The sequence below is a fragment of the Phoca vitulina genome, unplaced genomic scaffold, assembly GCF_004348235.1.
Source record: "Phoca vitulina isolate PV1807 unplaced genomic scaffold, GSC_HSeal_1.0 scaffold16, whole genome shotgun sequence".
NCBI lineage: Eukaryota > Metazoa > Chordata > Mammalia > Carnivora > Phocidae > Phoca > Phoca vitulina.
In genome coordinates, this window is record NW_022589719.1 from 8,130,610 (window position 1) to 8,147,213 (window position 16,604).

General features: G+C 36.7%; 1 protein-coding gene across 6 annotated transcripts in view; it reads left to right on the forward strand.

The window, feature by feature from the left end:
• The window catches only part of METTL15 (methyltransferase like 15), a 219,929-nt gene that overhangs the window by 130,855 nt on the left and 72,470 nt on the right, over positions 1-16,604 (forward strand). The gene's annotated exons all lie outside the window — the stretch shown is intronic.

Here is a 16,604-nt window from a genome sequence, read left to right on the forward strand (position 1 = left end):
TATTTACTAAATCTTTCCTATTCTTAGACAATTACAAAAGCTCTCTCTCCAGCCCTGACCTCTCTCCTTAGCTTTAGTACTGCATGCTCAAGTGCTTCATGGATCTTGCCAATTGGATGTCAACCTAATGATATCCTCTCATAGGTGTATTTGGATTTGGTATGCTCATATTTTGTCAATTTTGTTATTTTTTTATTTTGTCCATGAGAGAGCTTGGCCTTAGTTCTTTTTTTGTAATATCTTTGTCAAATTTTATACCAGGGTTATTCTGACCTTGTAAATTCAGTTGAAAAATGTTCCCTCTTTATTCTCTGGAAGAGCTTATTAATATTAGTGGGTTTCTTGTTTATATAATATTGACATTATGTAAATGTTTAGAAGAATTCATAATAAAGCCATCAGGCTTGTTGTCTTCTCTGTATGAGGCTTTATAATTATAGATTTAATTTCTTTTTTTTTAAATTTTTTATTGTTATGTTAATCACAATACATTACATCATTAGTTTTTGATGTAGTGTTCCATGATTCATTGTTTGTGCATAACACCCAGTGCTCCATGCAGAACGTGCCCTCTTTAATACCCATCACCAGGCTAACCCATCCTCCCACCTCCCTCCCCTCTAGAACCCTCAGTTTGTTTTTCAGAGTCCATCATCTCTCATGGTTCGTCTCCCCCTCCGATTTCCCCCCCTTCATTCTTCCCCTCCTGCTATCTTCTTCTTTTTTTTTTTCTTAACATATATTGCATTATTTGTTTCAGAGGTACAGATCTGAGATTCAACAGTCTTGCACAATTCACAGCACTTACCAGAGCACATAGCCTCCCCAGTGTCTATCACCCAGTCACCCATCCCTCCCACCCCACCCCCCACTCCAGCAACCCTCAGTTTGTTTCCTGAGATTAAGAATTCCTCATATCAGTGAGGTCATATGATACATGTCTTTCTCTGTTTGACTTATTTCGCTCAGCATAACACCCTCCAGTTCCATCCACGTCATTGCAAATGGCAAGATCTCATTCCTTTTGATGGCTGCATAATATTCCATTGTATATATATATATATATATATATATATATATATATATCATCTTCTTTATCCATTCATCTGTCGATGGACATCTTGGCTCTTTCCACAGTTTGGCTATTGTGGACATTGCTGCTGTAAACATCGGGGTGCACGTACCCCTTCGGATCCCTACATTTGTATCTTTGGGGTAAATACCCAGTAGTTATAGATTTAATTTCTTAATGCTTTTAGGACTGTTTTACATTTCTTCTGAGGTCAGTTTTAAATGTTAGGATTTTTCTGGGATTTTTTTTATTTGTTCTAAATTTCAAATTTATTTTCACAAAGTTGCTAACAATTTCCTCCTATTACATTTTTAATGTCCATAGGATCTGCAGTGACATGTTCTTTTTCATATCTTATATTAATAATGTGTGTCTTCTCCCTTCTTGATCATTGTTATAAGGGGTGAAATAATTTTCTTAGTATTTTCAAGGAAGAAATTTTTGGTTTTTGTTTAATTCGTTCTATTGTATATTTTTTTCTATTTCTATAATTTGTTTTTGCTATTTGGAATTTCCCACCTCTTTTTAGGAATTTAATTTGCTGTTGTTATTTAATTTGTGAAAACGAATGCATAGATCATTGGTTTTCATCCTTTTCAAATATGCACATTTAAGTATGTGAATTTTTCTCAAGTGTGGTTTTAAAAATATATCGCAAGTTTTGATGCATTTTCATCGGGTGTAAGTTATACTGTAGTTTTCATCATTGTTTAGTTTAAAAATATTTACTTATTTTCATTTTTTTCTGGATTATTTAGAAGTGTATTACATAACTTCCAAACATTTGGGGACTTTCTAGTTATTTTCCTATTATCAATTTCCAATTATGTTCCACTGTGTTTAGAAGATATATTCTGTATGATATCAGATCTTTGAAATTTGATGAAACTAATCTTACAGTCCAGCATATAGTCTATATTTTACATATTCACTGTACCTTTAAAAATATGTATATTGTGTAGTTTTAGAGTGGGGAGTTTTATATATTAATTATATCAGACTTGATAATTGTGTATTTGAAGTCTTCTATATCTCTGCTAATTCTGTATTTACTAAGAGTGATATTTATTTTATTTATTTAAGCAGGCTCCACGCCCAGCACAGAGCCCAACATGGGGCTTGATCTCACAACCCTGAGATCATGACCTGAACCAAAACTAAGAGTCAGACGCTTAACCAACTGTTCCACCCAGGTGCCCTATTAAGAGTGATATTTAAAAATCTACCATTATGGGGTGCCTGGGTGGCTCAGTCGGTTGGGCGTCTGCCTTCTGCTCGGGTTGTGATCCCGGGGTCCTGGGATCGGGTCCCCCATTGGGCTCCCTGCTCGGCGGGGAGCCTTCTTCTCCCTCTCCCACTCCCCCTGCTTGTGTTCCCTCTCTCACTGTGTCTCTCTCTGTCAAATAAATAAATAAAATCTTAAAAAAAAAAAAAATCTACTTGGGCGCCTGGGTGGCTCAGTCGTTAAGCGTCTGCCTTCGGCTCAGGTCATGATCCCAGGGTCCTGGGATCGAGTCCCACATCGGGCTCCCTGCTCTGCGGGAAGCCTGCTTCTCCCTCTCCCACTCCCCCTACTTGCGTTCCTGCTCTCGCTATCTCTCTCTCTGTCAAATAAATAAATAAAATCTTTAAAAAAAAAAAATCTACCATTATGATTATGTATATCTGCTTTTAGTTCTATCAAATTTTACTTACATATTTTGAAGTTTTATTATTAGGTATATACAGATTTATAATTGACATGTCATATTAGTGGATTTGATCCTTTTATTATGGTAAAATACCTCTTTTATTTCTACTACTTTTTTTTTTTTTTTTAATATTTTTATTTATTTATTTGTCAGAGAGAGAGAGAGACAGAGAGCACAAGCAGGGGGAGAGACAGGCAGAGGGAGAAGCAGGCTCCCCGCTGAGCAAAGAGCCCAATGCGGGACTCAATCCCAGGACCCTGGGATCAGGATCTGAACTGAAGGCAGCCTCTTAACTGACTGAGCCACCCAGGCGTCCCTCTACTACTGTTTCTGTCTACTGTATTTGGTAACCTTTCTTTTCTATAGCAATTACATGACATTTTTCCCCTTTTACTTCTGTGTCTTAACACGTATGTTGTTATTTATAAGCAGCATACGGATTTTGAAAATCTTTACTTTGAATTTAAATATTTAGTCTAAGAATATTTAATATAATTACTGTTATATTTGGGTTTTAATCTACCTACCTACCATTTTCTTGTTTGTTTTCTACCTGTCTCATCTATTCTTTGTTCCTTTTTTCCTCCTTTATTGTTTTCTTTTTTTGTTATTATTCTATCTTCTCTCTCTGGTTGCTCATATGTTATATATTATTTTACTATTCTTTCTAAGGTTACTCTGGAGTTCACAACATGCATAATTTCCTATGAAAATCTAATATAAATTGGTACATTAATCTCTTTCTGGACATTGGAGTTGTAAGGACTTTAAAACTTGTTAACTACACTTATCACACTCTTGCCTCTTTTGTTACTACTGTGTATTTAGCTTTACATATATATTGAAGCCACCAGAAATTTTTATTTCTTATACAGTCAATATTCATCTAGATTTACTGATATGTTTATACATTCCACTGATCTTCATTTCATCATGCATTTTATTTCAACTTGAGATTATTTTCCTTCTGCCTGAAGAAAATCATTTTTAGTATGTCTTTTAGTATGGGTCTGCTAAAGGTGAATTATCTCAGTTTTCTTTAACTGAAAGTATTTTTATTTCCCTTTCACTTCTGAAAGAAATTTGTCAGTCTTTTGGCTTTCATCTTTTCAGTTCTGTTTCCCCTAAGAATGAAGTATATCTCTTTTCTCTGACTGTTCTTAATATTTTAATTTCCCTTTGTCTTCACAAATTGTGCTATGATGGTCCTAGTTTTTGTTTTATTTTCTTTTGTTTTTTGGGGGGGGGGATTTGTTTATGTGTATATCCTCTTTGGAGTTTATTGTGCTTTTTGAATATGTGGCTTGGAATCTTGAATCATTTTGGAAAGCTCTTGGTCATTATAAACATTGTTTTTACCTCATTTTCTCTCTCCTTTCCTTTGGAATTCCAGTTATACATATGTTAGATTTCTTTACCATGTTACCTGTCTTATGCTCTGCTCTGTATTTTCCAAATTATTTCCTCTGCCTTTTTTAATCTTAATACTTTCCACTAAACTATCTTCTATATCACTAATCCTTTCTTGGGCTATTTTCTAAGCTAGTCTTAAACCTACCTATTGAATTCTTAATTTCAATTATTGTGTTGGTCTGTTTTCCATTTGGTCTGATTTTCATTTTACTATTTTCTATAGAGGCATTTTTGGGTTCAAATTATTTAACTAACCTTTCTTTTCTTAAGCATATTAGTTATCTTAAAGTCCATTCTAATAACTTTATTCTGTATCCTGTATGTCTATTTCTATGATCTGTTCATTAAGGTTGGTATTTGGGCTTATCTCTTGGTCTATCTAGTAATTTTTTATTTGATTTCACACATTGTTTTTGAAAAATCATGGAGCTGTTTTGAGAGTCTGAAAGGTATCTTCTTCCAGATATCATTTACTGTAGCTTCTGGTGGGCAATTGATCTAATACCATATCACCTTATTTCAGTATGGATTGAACTGATTGGAAACCATATTTCAGTCTTTGTGTGACTTATTTTGGTCTACCTTTCACCCAGTTTTAGCCCTTTTGGATCTCAACTGAAATTCTGGGGTTATTACCTGGTCATATCCACTTGATGGACTGTAAACTTAATCCTTGTCTCCTTCATCTTATGAGGTTGCCGAAAGTTCTGCTCAGTTTCATAGCCTCTTAGCTTCCACTTGCAAATAAACAAAGGCCCTCAGGGGAAGAACTGCTCCAGTGTCGGGCTCACTTGTTTGCACTATCCATTTATCTCCTCAAGTCTTAGCTGTTTTTGTAGCTCTCTGATCCCTTCAAACAGATAATTTTAATTATCCAGGTTTCCTGGGTTTTTTTCAATGGAAGAGTTGTTCTCATCAAGCTAAACTGCTATAGACAGAAATGGATATTTTCAAATATATTGATTAGATTATCCTCTGGAATATAAGCTCTGCAGTCATTGGGATTTTATGTTTTATTTACTTATATCACAGGTGATATAGAACAGTGCCTGACATTTGGTAGTTGCTCAGTAAATATTTATTTGTTGTTTGTCTTTGTAGCTGAGCCCTGGACAGTCTAATTTCTGAGCTGGCTATGTATATAATACTCACAGTAGCCATAGGACTATAACATATTAATGAGTGGAAAACTTATGAGGCCTGCTAAGCTGTTATTCCGGAACAGGGGGCTATTACTCCAGTTGAAAGAGTTACTGAGAGATACAAATACAATTACATTTATCATTTCTAATGTACATTATTCTAAAATGTACATTATGGGGGCGCCTGGGTGGCTCAGTTAGTTAAGCGTCTGACTTTTGATTTTGGCTCAGGTCATGATCTCAAGGTTGTGAGATTGAACCCTGTGTCAGGCTCCCTGCTGGGCGTGAAGCCTGCTTAAGATTTAAGATTCTAAGAAGCCTGCCCTCTTCCTTCTCTCCCCCATTTCTCCCTCTCTTAAAAAAAATGTACATATGTGTTGTGAGTGAATGGTTAAGTCAGTTTTTAAGAAGTATTTCTTGAAGGGAAAGACAATGGTCAGTAAAAACAATGCTATCAAAGATTTTGAGCAAATTATACAAAGCAAAAATAATGTCTTTTCATTCCATCTCTACAGTATATGGAAATATTCTTTGAGCAAGGTGATCTTTGAGCAAGGGTATCAAATATACAATCAAATCAAATATGTACAGTATATGGCAATCTTTGAGTGAGGGCATCTTTTAATATCTAAGTGATCATAATTAATATGAAAATCAAAATATCCTAGATTATATATAAATATGTCTGCAAAGAGCTCTATGTGGTATGGCAAACATAAACATATCAAAAAGTGAACAGTTCTCCTCAACATCACTTCTCATTAGGGAAATGCAGATCAGAACTATGGTTAAATATCACCTCGTACCTGTCAGAATGAACAACACAAGAGACGGTAGGTGTTGGCAAGGATGTGGAGAAGGGGGAGCCTCTTGCACTGTTGATGGGAATGCAAACTGGTGCAGCCACTCTGGAAAGCAGTATGGAGGTTCCTTGAAAAGTTAAAAATAGGACTACCCTCCAATCCAGCAATTGCACTACTAGGTATTTACCCAAAGAATACAAAATTACTATTTCAAAGGGATACATGCACACTGATGTTTATAGCAGCATTATCTGCAATAGTGAAATTATGAAGACAGCCCAATTGTCCATTGACTGATGAATGGATAAAGAGGGTGTGATTGACATACACGCACACACATACACTCACACACACAATGGAATATTACTTAGCCACAAAAAAGAATGAAATCTTGCCATTTGCAATGACATGGATGGAGTTAAAGTGTTATGGTGGGTGAAATGGGTCAGTTGTAGATAGACAGGTACCATATTGTTTCATTCATATGTGAAATTTAAGAAACCAAACAAATGAGCAAAGAAAAAAAAAAAAAAAAAGAGATGAGGGGGCAAACCAAGAAACAGTCTCTTTTCTATAGAGAACAAGTGATGGTTACCAGAGGGGAGGTGGGTGGAGGGATAGGTGAAATAGGTGATGGGGATTAAAGAGTACACTTATCTCTATGAGCACTGAGTAATGTATGGAAGAGTTGAATCATTATATTGTACACCTGAAACTAATGTTACACTGTATGTTGACTAACTGGAATTTAAATTAAAACTTTAAAAAGAAAGTTAACAGTTTTCAAACTATAATAGGCATGGTGAAGTGGAAGGAGAAATATAGCCCAATAGAGGCACATCAAAGAGGTTGAAAAAAAAATCTTTGGTCAAAAGATCACAGCCAGTATGACCTGCATTTGGTGAGCTTGAAGGAAATCCTTGTCATTGCTCCTAGCTCTTAACTGGCATCATAGTGACCAAATTGTAAGAAGATTATCTAAGGGAAGAAAACAACTTGGAGCTGGGGGAGAGGGGTATCATTTATTAAGGGCTTTTCTATGCCTAAGCATCTTAGTAGGTGTTTTCATGTATATTAATTAATATACTCTTCACACAAGCTCTGTGATATTGGAACTGCTCTGTTGTTTGCATAGTACAAACGAGGAATCTGGCTTCAGAATTATTAGATGATACACAGTTAGAATGATGATGTTATATGTTCAATCGTAAATACACAAACAAATCAAATACTCTTACATCACCAGCCTCAGTATATATTAGTGCACTGTAGTCCTTTATAATAAAGCGGACCAATAATTTGTATTCCAAGTGCAGATGACTTGCCAGAGTAAAGATGAACAATACTCATCATAGTCAAATTCAAAAATAATTAGATAAAGAATTAGAAAGCTAATGATCTGATTCAGTCTGAGACCAGAACTTGTTGAGGTATTTCTACCATACTCAGCTGCATTAAAGGGGGAAAACTTAAACACCATGAAATACAGGGAACTGAAACAGAGAAATTAAATAACTTGTCCAATACCATAGGATTGGTAAGTAGCAGAAATCTTCTTATTTCTTAAGAAGAAATAAACCATCTCAGTGATTTATCTAAGTTTGTGCATATACCTTTCTATATCATGTGCTCTTGTTCATTTTTATATTCCTGTGTCTAGCACCTAGTAGATAATCCTTATTCAGCAAATATTTGTTGAGTGCTAAATCTGCAGACCTATAGCTATGAAGAGATGGCAAACATTAAAAACAATTAAAGTATTTTAATTAAAAAAATCAGACAAACTAGGCAGATTTGTTGATCATGACAAGGTCATAATGGTAAGGAGTGAGATCTGAAGTGGTATTAAATAAGTAGAAAGTTGAGAGGTGTTACAGTGTATTGGTTGAGAACAGAGACTCTGTAGCCAGACTAGCCTGTGTTTGCATTCTAATTCTACCCTTACTAGTTGTATGACTTTTACCCTCTGTACTCGTTTCTTCATCTGCAGATTGTGGGCCATTATGTGACCGACCTCATAGGGTTATCAGGAGATTGAAATGATTTGATAAGTATAAAGCACAGGGTCTGGCACACAGAAAGTACCCTACAGTGTTTGCTCTTAAAATTGCTCAAACTAAATACGTGTTTCATCCACTGTTTTGGTTCCCTATGAATTCCTTACTTGGGAAGCCTAATGCAGTGGTAAAAGCAGCCATGGCCCTTGGTTTGTGCCTACAGATCAATAAAATTTAATGACTGGAAAATAGGTAGTACATTGGGATTTACATGAAATAATGTTGATGATAATGTAAGAAGGACTTAGAACCACAGTAAGCAGACCAACCTCCTAAAAAAAAAGTTATATTTATTTTGCTCTTCTTATCCTCTTATGGGATGTTCTCACACAGGTATGTCCCCAAGTTCACACACGAAATAAATGATTAAGGTTTATGATGAAGTGAACCCTGGATTTGGGTCACTTTAAGTTCAGTGAAACAAACTTTAAGTGTCTGGGTACTACTGTTCCTGGCAGCTTCTTAAGAAATGTTAGTTCTTGGGGTTCCTGGGTGGCACAGTTAGTTAAGCATTGGTCTCTTGGTTTTGGCTTAGGTCGTGATCTCAGGATTATGAAATCGAGCCCTGAGTTGGGCTCTGCACTCAGCACAGAGTCTGCTTGATGTTCTCTCTCCCTCTCCCTGCCCCTCCTGCCTGTGTGCTCTTTCTCTCTCTCTCTCTCAAATAAATCTTTTTTTTTTTTTAAAGCTACTTTAAAGGGGGAAAACTTACGCTTTACATTGCTCTGCTTGTCACCCTCGTTCATATGATCCATGTTTATTATTAGTCCTGACTTGATGCGTTGGTTTTAGTGACTGGGTCGGTTCTAATTACATCTCTAAACTTACTGTCTTATGCCTGACTCTAACCATATTCCTGCCTAGGACCTCAATTCCTTCACAACTAGATGACTAGTTCTTTTTAGGAAAAGTCTGGCCAACAGTTAGAGCCCTCCTATTTGCTGCCACATTTACTTGATGTTAACTCGTTCCTGACACATTGCTTTCTTACCCCCTACTACCACCTGCTACTCCCTCCCAGATGATCATGTATTAGCTCTTACCAGACCCTATGGCACAGACTCCTTGTTGGTCTTTGCCCAGATTTGTATTTCTGGTATCAGAACCTAGCCCCTTAGTCTACCTCTGAATTCTAAGATCAACCATCACACACTACTGCATGTTTCTTGTGATGCCTGTAAGAGGAAGCTGCTCTGTAATGTGAAAGTCTCACTCAGTAGAAGGGAATCTAGGGGGAAATTTTTTTTTCTCCTTCCTACTTTCCGTTCACTCCTAAATACAGAGAAGGTGGCATATATTGTTTGCAAAAATGCCCACTATAATTCTTTTCTTTTCTGTATGTACCCCCTCTAAGATATGTTTACTACTCTTTTTATCAAGAGGTGAAATCTGATTTTACAGCCCTTGAGCCTGAACTGAACTATGGGCTTGCTTTGGCCAATGGGATGTTAGAAAATGGGGCATAATTGGGAACTTGCAAGTACTTGTGTATTGAAGTTGGCCTACCTTGCTACTTTGGGAACTAGACCAGTCGGTGTTAAAGCTTGGGCTAGTTAGCTAGATGCTAGAGACACATGGTCCAGTTACCAGCTTTACCCCAGCCAACTTCCCAACATGTAAGTGAGGCCAAATGAGACCAACTAAACCTCAGTCACCCACTATCAGAAGAATCACCCAGTTGAGCCCAGCCCAAATTGCTGATGCACAGAATATGAGCTGATAAATGATTGTTGTTTTAAGCTATTAAGTTTTGGGATAATTTGCCAAACAGCAAAAGTTAGGTGATTTGGAAAGGATCAAGACCATCATTATTAATCATTTTCATGGACCATTTTTATGTTTTTTGTCAGTTGTGTATGTCTGAATTCCATAATTGTTTACTATGGTAAAATTCATTACTGTACTTGAGGATAGAGGTATATAATGATTTAAAGCATTTATTTGGTATTACTGGTTAAGATCAAGGTAGAAGAGTGTTAAATCCTAGGAGGAAAAGTATAATAGTGATGTTTTTCTTCCCTAGCCTATCTCAGAGTTATTCTCCAAATTCCAAGTTTTTCTTGAAAATTTATGTTCAGACTTCACATGTTTTAAATTGCTTTATCTGATTCTACACAAAAAAGTCTTCTCTCCATGAAATTGAAAATTGTATATCCATGGGCAGCCAAAGTACTTCTTTTGTATCAAGCCTTTTATAAACCATGGGAGTTTGGGGGTTTTAAAACCAAGATGGGCAATACTCACATTAACAACAAGATGTTCAACCCTGTGAGTTGGATCCATTTTTATAATTTGTAGAGGAATTTATCCTTAACCCCTATTATTAAGCCTTATGTGCAGTTAGATGAACAATAAAGTTCCATGGTCAAAATACACAGTTGTAGCTATTCTTACATCACTACCTCAGTATATACTTCTACACCTTAGTCCTTTATAACAAACAGACCCATAACTTGTACTCTAAGTGCAGGTGACTTGCCAGAATCAAGATCATCACAAAGAACCTAAAAAATGCCTTCCAGCAATTGACACTCTACTGCTAAGCACCTTGGCTTTTCTTGGGCTTGGGTTGCGGAACCATTCTCAAGTAGCATGTGCTTTGAGTCACAGGCAATATTCTACTTACATCCTGGGGAGCCTAAGGTGATGACAAATGAAAATAATGATGATTTGAACAAATCGTGCATTTGTAATTATGGCTAAATGTCCTGTTTTGCCTCTGTTTTGTGACCATCATGATCGTCCCTTGCCAATTCACACTTTTCTGTTACTTGTTTTATAACCCTTGTAAAATACATATGCAAAAATTCTGAAAATCAAAATTTGAAGGAAGGGAGGAAGAAAGAGAAAAGGGGCCATGGAATGTGCCTGTCCACTAAAATTAGCCTCACATTAATTGCATATATGAAATAATGCCCCGGGGTCTAAAGTTAAGGCTGAGTTTTCATTTGACAGATTAGTCAGTAACTTTGTGGATGGTTTTTTGACTGTGAGAACAGTCTAATTCTGGAAACATGTAACTGATGCAGCATCAGAAAACTCTGCCTTAAACACGTGATTTACTTTGTAGTGTTGCCACGTGGTTACTTTTGTTCCCATATGATAGTCTCATACTTGTGTATTAAACTGAGTTTTGCACCACAAGGATGACATTTTGGTTATTTACTGAAAGTCAGGCATAAAACTGTTGTGTGTTATGTTTGAGGACACCCAAGAATGCAAGCATTCCCTATAAGATTTTTTTTTTAATTTTACAAGTATATTAACAGGATAATAGCTGTAAAACCCCAGGAATTAAGAATGTGCAATAGTGATTTGTTTGAGGTTTTGCTGTAGTATAAAAAAGATTTCTGTAGTTAAAGGTAATACCTGGATCCTAGAGAGTTGTAGTAAATGTGTAGGGCAGAAATTATACTTAGATCTGCAACAATTGACAAAACTAAGCTGCACAAATACAATAATGTAGGAAGCTTAGCATCTGTGTACATGAAAAAGACTGAAAGGTCAGCACCTTCTTGCTAGACATGTCTCCAAAGGTAACAAAACAAAAGCAAAAATGAACTATTGGGACTTCATCAGGATAAAAAGCTTCTGCACAGCAAAGGAAACAGTCAACTCAAAGGCAACCTATGGAATGGGAAAAGATATTTGCAAATGACTTATCAGATAAAAGGCTAGTATCCAAAATCTATAGAGAACTTATCAAACAACACCCAAAAAACAAAAAATTGGTCAAGAAATGGGCAGAAGACATGAACAGACATTTCTCCAAAGAAGACATCCAAGTGGCCAACAGACACATGAGGAAATGCTCAACATCAGTGGGCATCAGGGAAATACAAATCAAAACCACTATGTGATACCACCTCACACCAGTCAGAATGGCTAAAATTAACAAGTCAGGAAACAGATGTTGGCGAGGATGCAGAAAAAGGGGGACCCTCTTACACTGTTCGAGGGAATGCAAACTTTTGCAGCCACTCTGGAAAACAGTATGGAAGTTCCTCAAAAAGTTAAAAATAGAACTACCCTACGATCCAGCAATTGCGATACTAGGTATTTATCCAAAGGATACAAACATAGTGATCCTAAGGGACAGCTGCACCCCAGTGTTTATAGCAGCAATGTCCACGATAGCCAAAATATGGAAAGAGCCCAGATGTCCATCAACAGATGAATGGATAAAGAAGATGTGGGGTATTTGTGTTAATGTGTATACACACACACACACACACACACATACATACACACACACACACACACACATACAGTGGGATATTACTCAGCCACCAAAAAGAAGGAAATCTTGCCATTTGTAATGATGTGGATGGAACTAGAGGGTATTATGCTAAGTGAAATAAGTCAGAGAAAGACAAATGCCATATGATTTCACTCATATGTGGAATTTAAGGAACAAAACAGATGAACATAGGGGAAGGGAAGGAAAAATAAAATAAGATGAAAATTGAGAGAGAGACAAACCATAAGAGACTCTTACCTATAGGGAACAAACTAAGGATTGCTGGAGGGAAGGTGGATGGGGGGATGGGGTAATTGGATGATGGGCATTAAGGAGGGCACTTGATGTAATGAGCACTGGGTGTTATATGCAACTGATGAGTCACTAAATTCTACCCCTGAAACTAATAATACACTATATGTTAAATGAATTTTTAAAAAAGGAACTTAAAAGACTGAAAAGTATTAGGTAACATAAGGCAATGGTCTGAAATAAATTCTGAAACTATTTTGACCTTGGGCTGTATTAATAAAATAACTAGAACAAGAAAAGGCCAGAATTGACTTTATTCTGTGTTGATCATTATGGAATTTAGATCTAGGGACATAGACAAATTGGAACATATTCAGAAAAGAGCAACTAGCATGATGAAAGGGTTTTGTGTGTGTGTGTGTGTGTGTGTGTGTGTGTGTGTGGAGAATAGCAGAAGAAACAAGAGTTGTATGGTTTAGAGAAAAGAAAACTTGAGGAGCATAATAGCTATAATAGTTATGATGTTTGCCATTGTAAGAAAAAAAAGCACTTCTAACTGGCTTTAATAATGAACATAATTTGTGGGCTCATATAACTCAAAAGTTCTGAGACAAGTTGGATTTTAGGTGAGGCTCAATCTAGTGGCCTAGTTAATCTTTCTATTTTGCTTTCTACAGTTTTGACCGAAACTGGCTGCCACTCTCTCTCTTCTTGGGTCAGGATATCTGCTGGCAACAATTAGGGCTATGTGCTTCCTTCATGTCAAGCGAGAGTCTGAAAAACCTTTTTCCTCCTATATAGCTCATTGAAAGAAAGAGTAATTTTCTTTTTCCAAATCCCTAGGAAATATCTCTTGTATCTCATTGGCTAGAATTGTGACGCATGCCAATCTCTGAACAAATTACAGGGGCCATAGGGATGGTGTGTGCAAATTAGCATGGCTAATCACAAATCTATGTCTTGAGCTGAGATATTATGTCCATCAGGATTCTCAGGAGGAACAGAACCAGCAGAAGATACACACACACACACACACACACACACATACACTCGTATATTACATATTGATAAATATTATATATAAAATATATATTTAAATATATAAATGGTGTGTGTATGTATGTATATCTCCTACTGGTTCTGTTTCTCCTGAGAATCCTGATGGATATAATATATAATATATAAAGGGATTTATTTTAAGGAATTTGCTCACACAATTGTAGGACTGGCAAGTCTGAAATAGATAGGACAGGCCATCAGGCTAGAAATTCTCTGACAGGAGCTGATATTGAAATCTTGAGGCTGAATTTCTTCTTCTTCTGGGAAACCTCAGTTTTTGCTCTTGGAAAGCCTTTCACCTCATTGGATGAGGTACACCTACATTACTAAAGGTAATGTCCTTACTTAAAGTGAACCGATTATTAACTACATTTACAAAGCAACACCTCGATTAGTGTTTGATTAAATAACTAGGTAAGGTAGCCTTGCCAAGTTGACATATAAACCACCATAGATATAATCAGTCTCGCCCAAAATACATGGCTGAAATTTTGAGGTCCTGCTGGAACATAGATTGGCCAACTAAGAGGCTGCCAACAAATATCCCTTACAATGACTAATAGTAGATATGTGAAAGGCTTCCATGGTTGTAGGTTTTCAGTTGTTTTACATAGACTAATATCAAGGGGAAAAAAAATATAGAAATGGTGAGGAAACAGTTATCAACTAAAAAATAATTAGCAAAAAACAGTAGTGAGTTCTGATTATTGGAAATGTTCAAACATGAGCTAGATGGTTGTCAGGTAAGGCCTTAAAATTAAAGCCCAATATTATGTGTTCTTGACATCTGGGGAAAATTGGGAGACCTTCCAGTGGCCCAACCACAAGTTCTCCTCCCCACTGTGCTCTCACAGTTAAGTTTCCTGAGCCAAAGGACCCTTATTATCAAAGGGATAAGTAAAAATATCTGCTTATCTCTGAGTAGCAGGTTTCAGTTCTCTGCCCATGGAATTACTCAGACAAGCCAATCACATTCTCTCATGGGAACCAAGCGTCACTGGCTCTTTTGATACTTAAAACCTGCTTTTTATAGCCTCTGCTTGCCCACTCTGTTCCTGAGTGCAACCCACATGTAGTCATGCATGGTACATGCTGCCCTCCTCCCCTGGGCTGTAAGGATGTGTGATTAATAAACTGTCAATCTCATCTGTCCAGTGGCCAGGTGCTGTGTTTCAACCATTTCCATAATTCTAGAATGGGAATCCCTCCCTCACCGATGGGGAGAATGGGAGGTGGTTAAAACAGTGACTCTCCCCCTCCCCCACCCCACCCAGCAGTGATGGTGGAGACGGAAAAGATTCAAACATCAGTTAAATAATTGGAATTAGTGATTTGTGAGTTGCTTTCCAACCCCAGTATTCTATTATTTGTGTTCCCAGTGTTAGTATTAGCATTCATTGTGTATTTCCAAATACAGATATAACAATTTATCTTTCTACTATTAGCATCCATCAGATTGTTTCACAAATTATTCATTTACATATTTCTTCCTCTCAGTTCAAAGCTTTGAAAAGCCATGCTTTATTCATCTTTATATACTTTCAATTAACATAATGTCTGATATATAGCAGATAGCCAATGAATTTTTGATGAGTGAATCTGAAAATCAAGTTTCTCCATCAGAATTTGGGGAAAAATTACCAATGAGCAATGAAGTTCTCCTTAAACATAACATCATAGGGGTGCCTGGGTGGCTCAGTCGTTAAGTGTCTGCCTTCAGCTCAGGTCATGATCCCAGGGTCCTGGGATCAAGCCCCGCATCGGTCTCCCTGCTCAGCAGGAGCCTGCTTCTCCCTCTCCCACTGCCCCCTGCTTGTGATCCCTCTCTCACTGTGTCTTTCTCTGTCAAATAAATAAATAAAATCTTAAAAAAAAAAAACAAAACATAACATCATAAATATGAATTCCCCAACACTGTTGAAATCCAAACTTACCCTATCCACCTGTAGATGGAGGGAATAAGGTCTTGGGAGAGTTGCCCATTTTTCCTCCTCATTCCCCATCCAAAATGCATACCAGTTGCCCTAAGGCTTCTGAAGAACGCTGCAGGCAACATCTCACTTTGTGTAGGAAGGAGAATTAGTATAGCTGCAAGGTGATCCCAACTTCTTGCCTGTCTATTGATTTTGAATGCTCCATTCACTTCAAAATCCCTGGTGAAAGCTAAAACATTATTTCTTCAAGAAGGTATTTATTTTAAGCATAGTTTCATGCTTCATGCTTCAGGTGTGCAGTTGCACAGCACCCCTATCCTAAATTATGGGGAAAATATAGAACAATCTAAAGTGTTTGTCTTGAAGATGTTTGACATATCTTTTTTCTGTGATCTGCGCTTTATTATTTATTGTACTTAAATTGGCTTACTCATTAAATTTATTTTTTATTAACATACAGTACTATATAAGTTTAAGGTGTACAGTGTAATGATTTGACTTACAAATATTGTGAAATGATTACCACAGTAAGTTAGTTAACATCCATCATCTCATATAAATATAAAAAAAGAAAAAAATATGTCTTTCCTTGTGATGAGAACTCTTAGGATTTACTCTCTTAACAGCTACCTATATATCATACAGCGGTGTTAACTGTAGTTGTCATGTTGTATATTACATCCCTAGTACTTATTTAACTTATTTATCTGGACATTTGTACCTTTTGACCACCAATTCTCTTTTCCCCATCTCCTACCTCTGGTAACCACAAATCTGATCTCTCTCTCACTCTTTTTTTTTTTTTAAATGAATTTGGTTCTCTCTCTCTCTTTTTAAGATTTCACATATGACATCATACAATAATTGTCTTTCTCTCTCTGACTTATTTCACTTAGGATAATGCCCTCAAGGGCCATCCAGACTATCACAAATGACAAGAT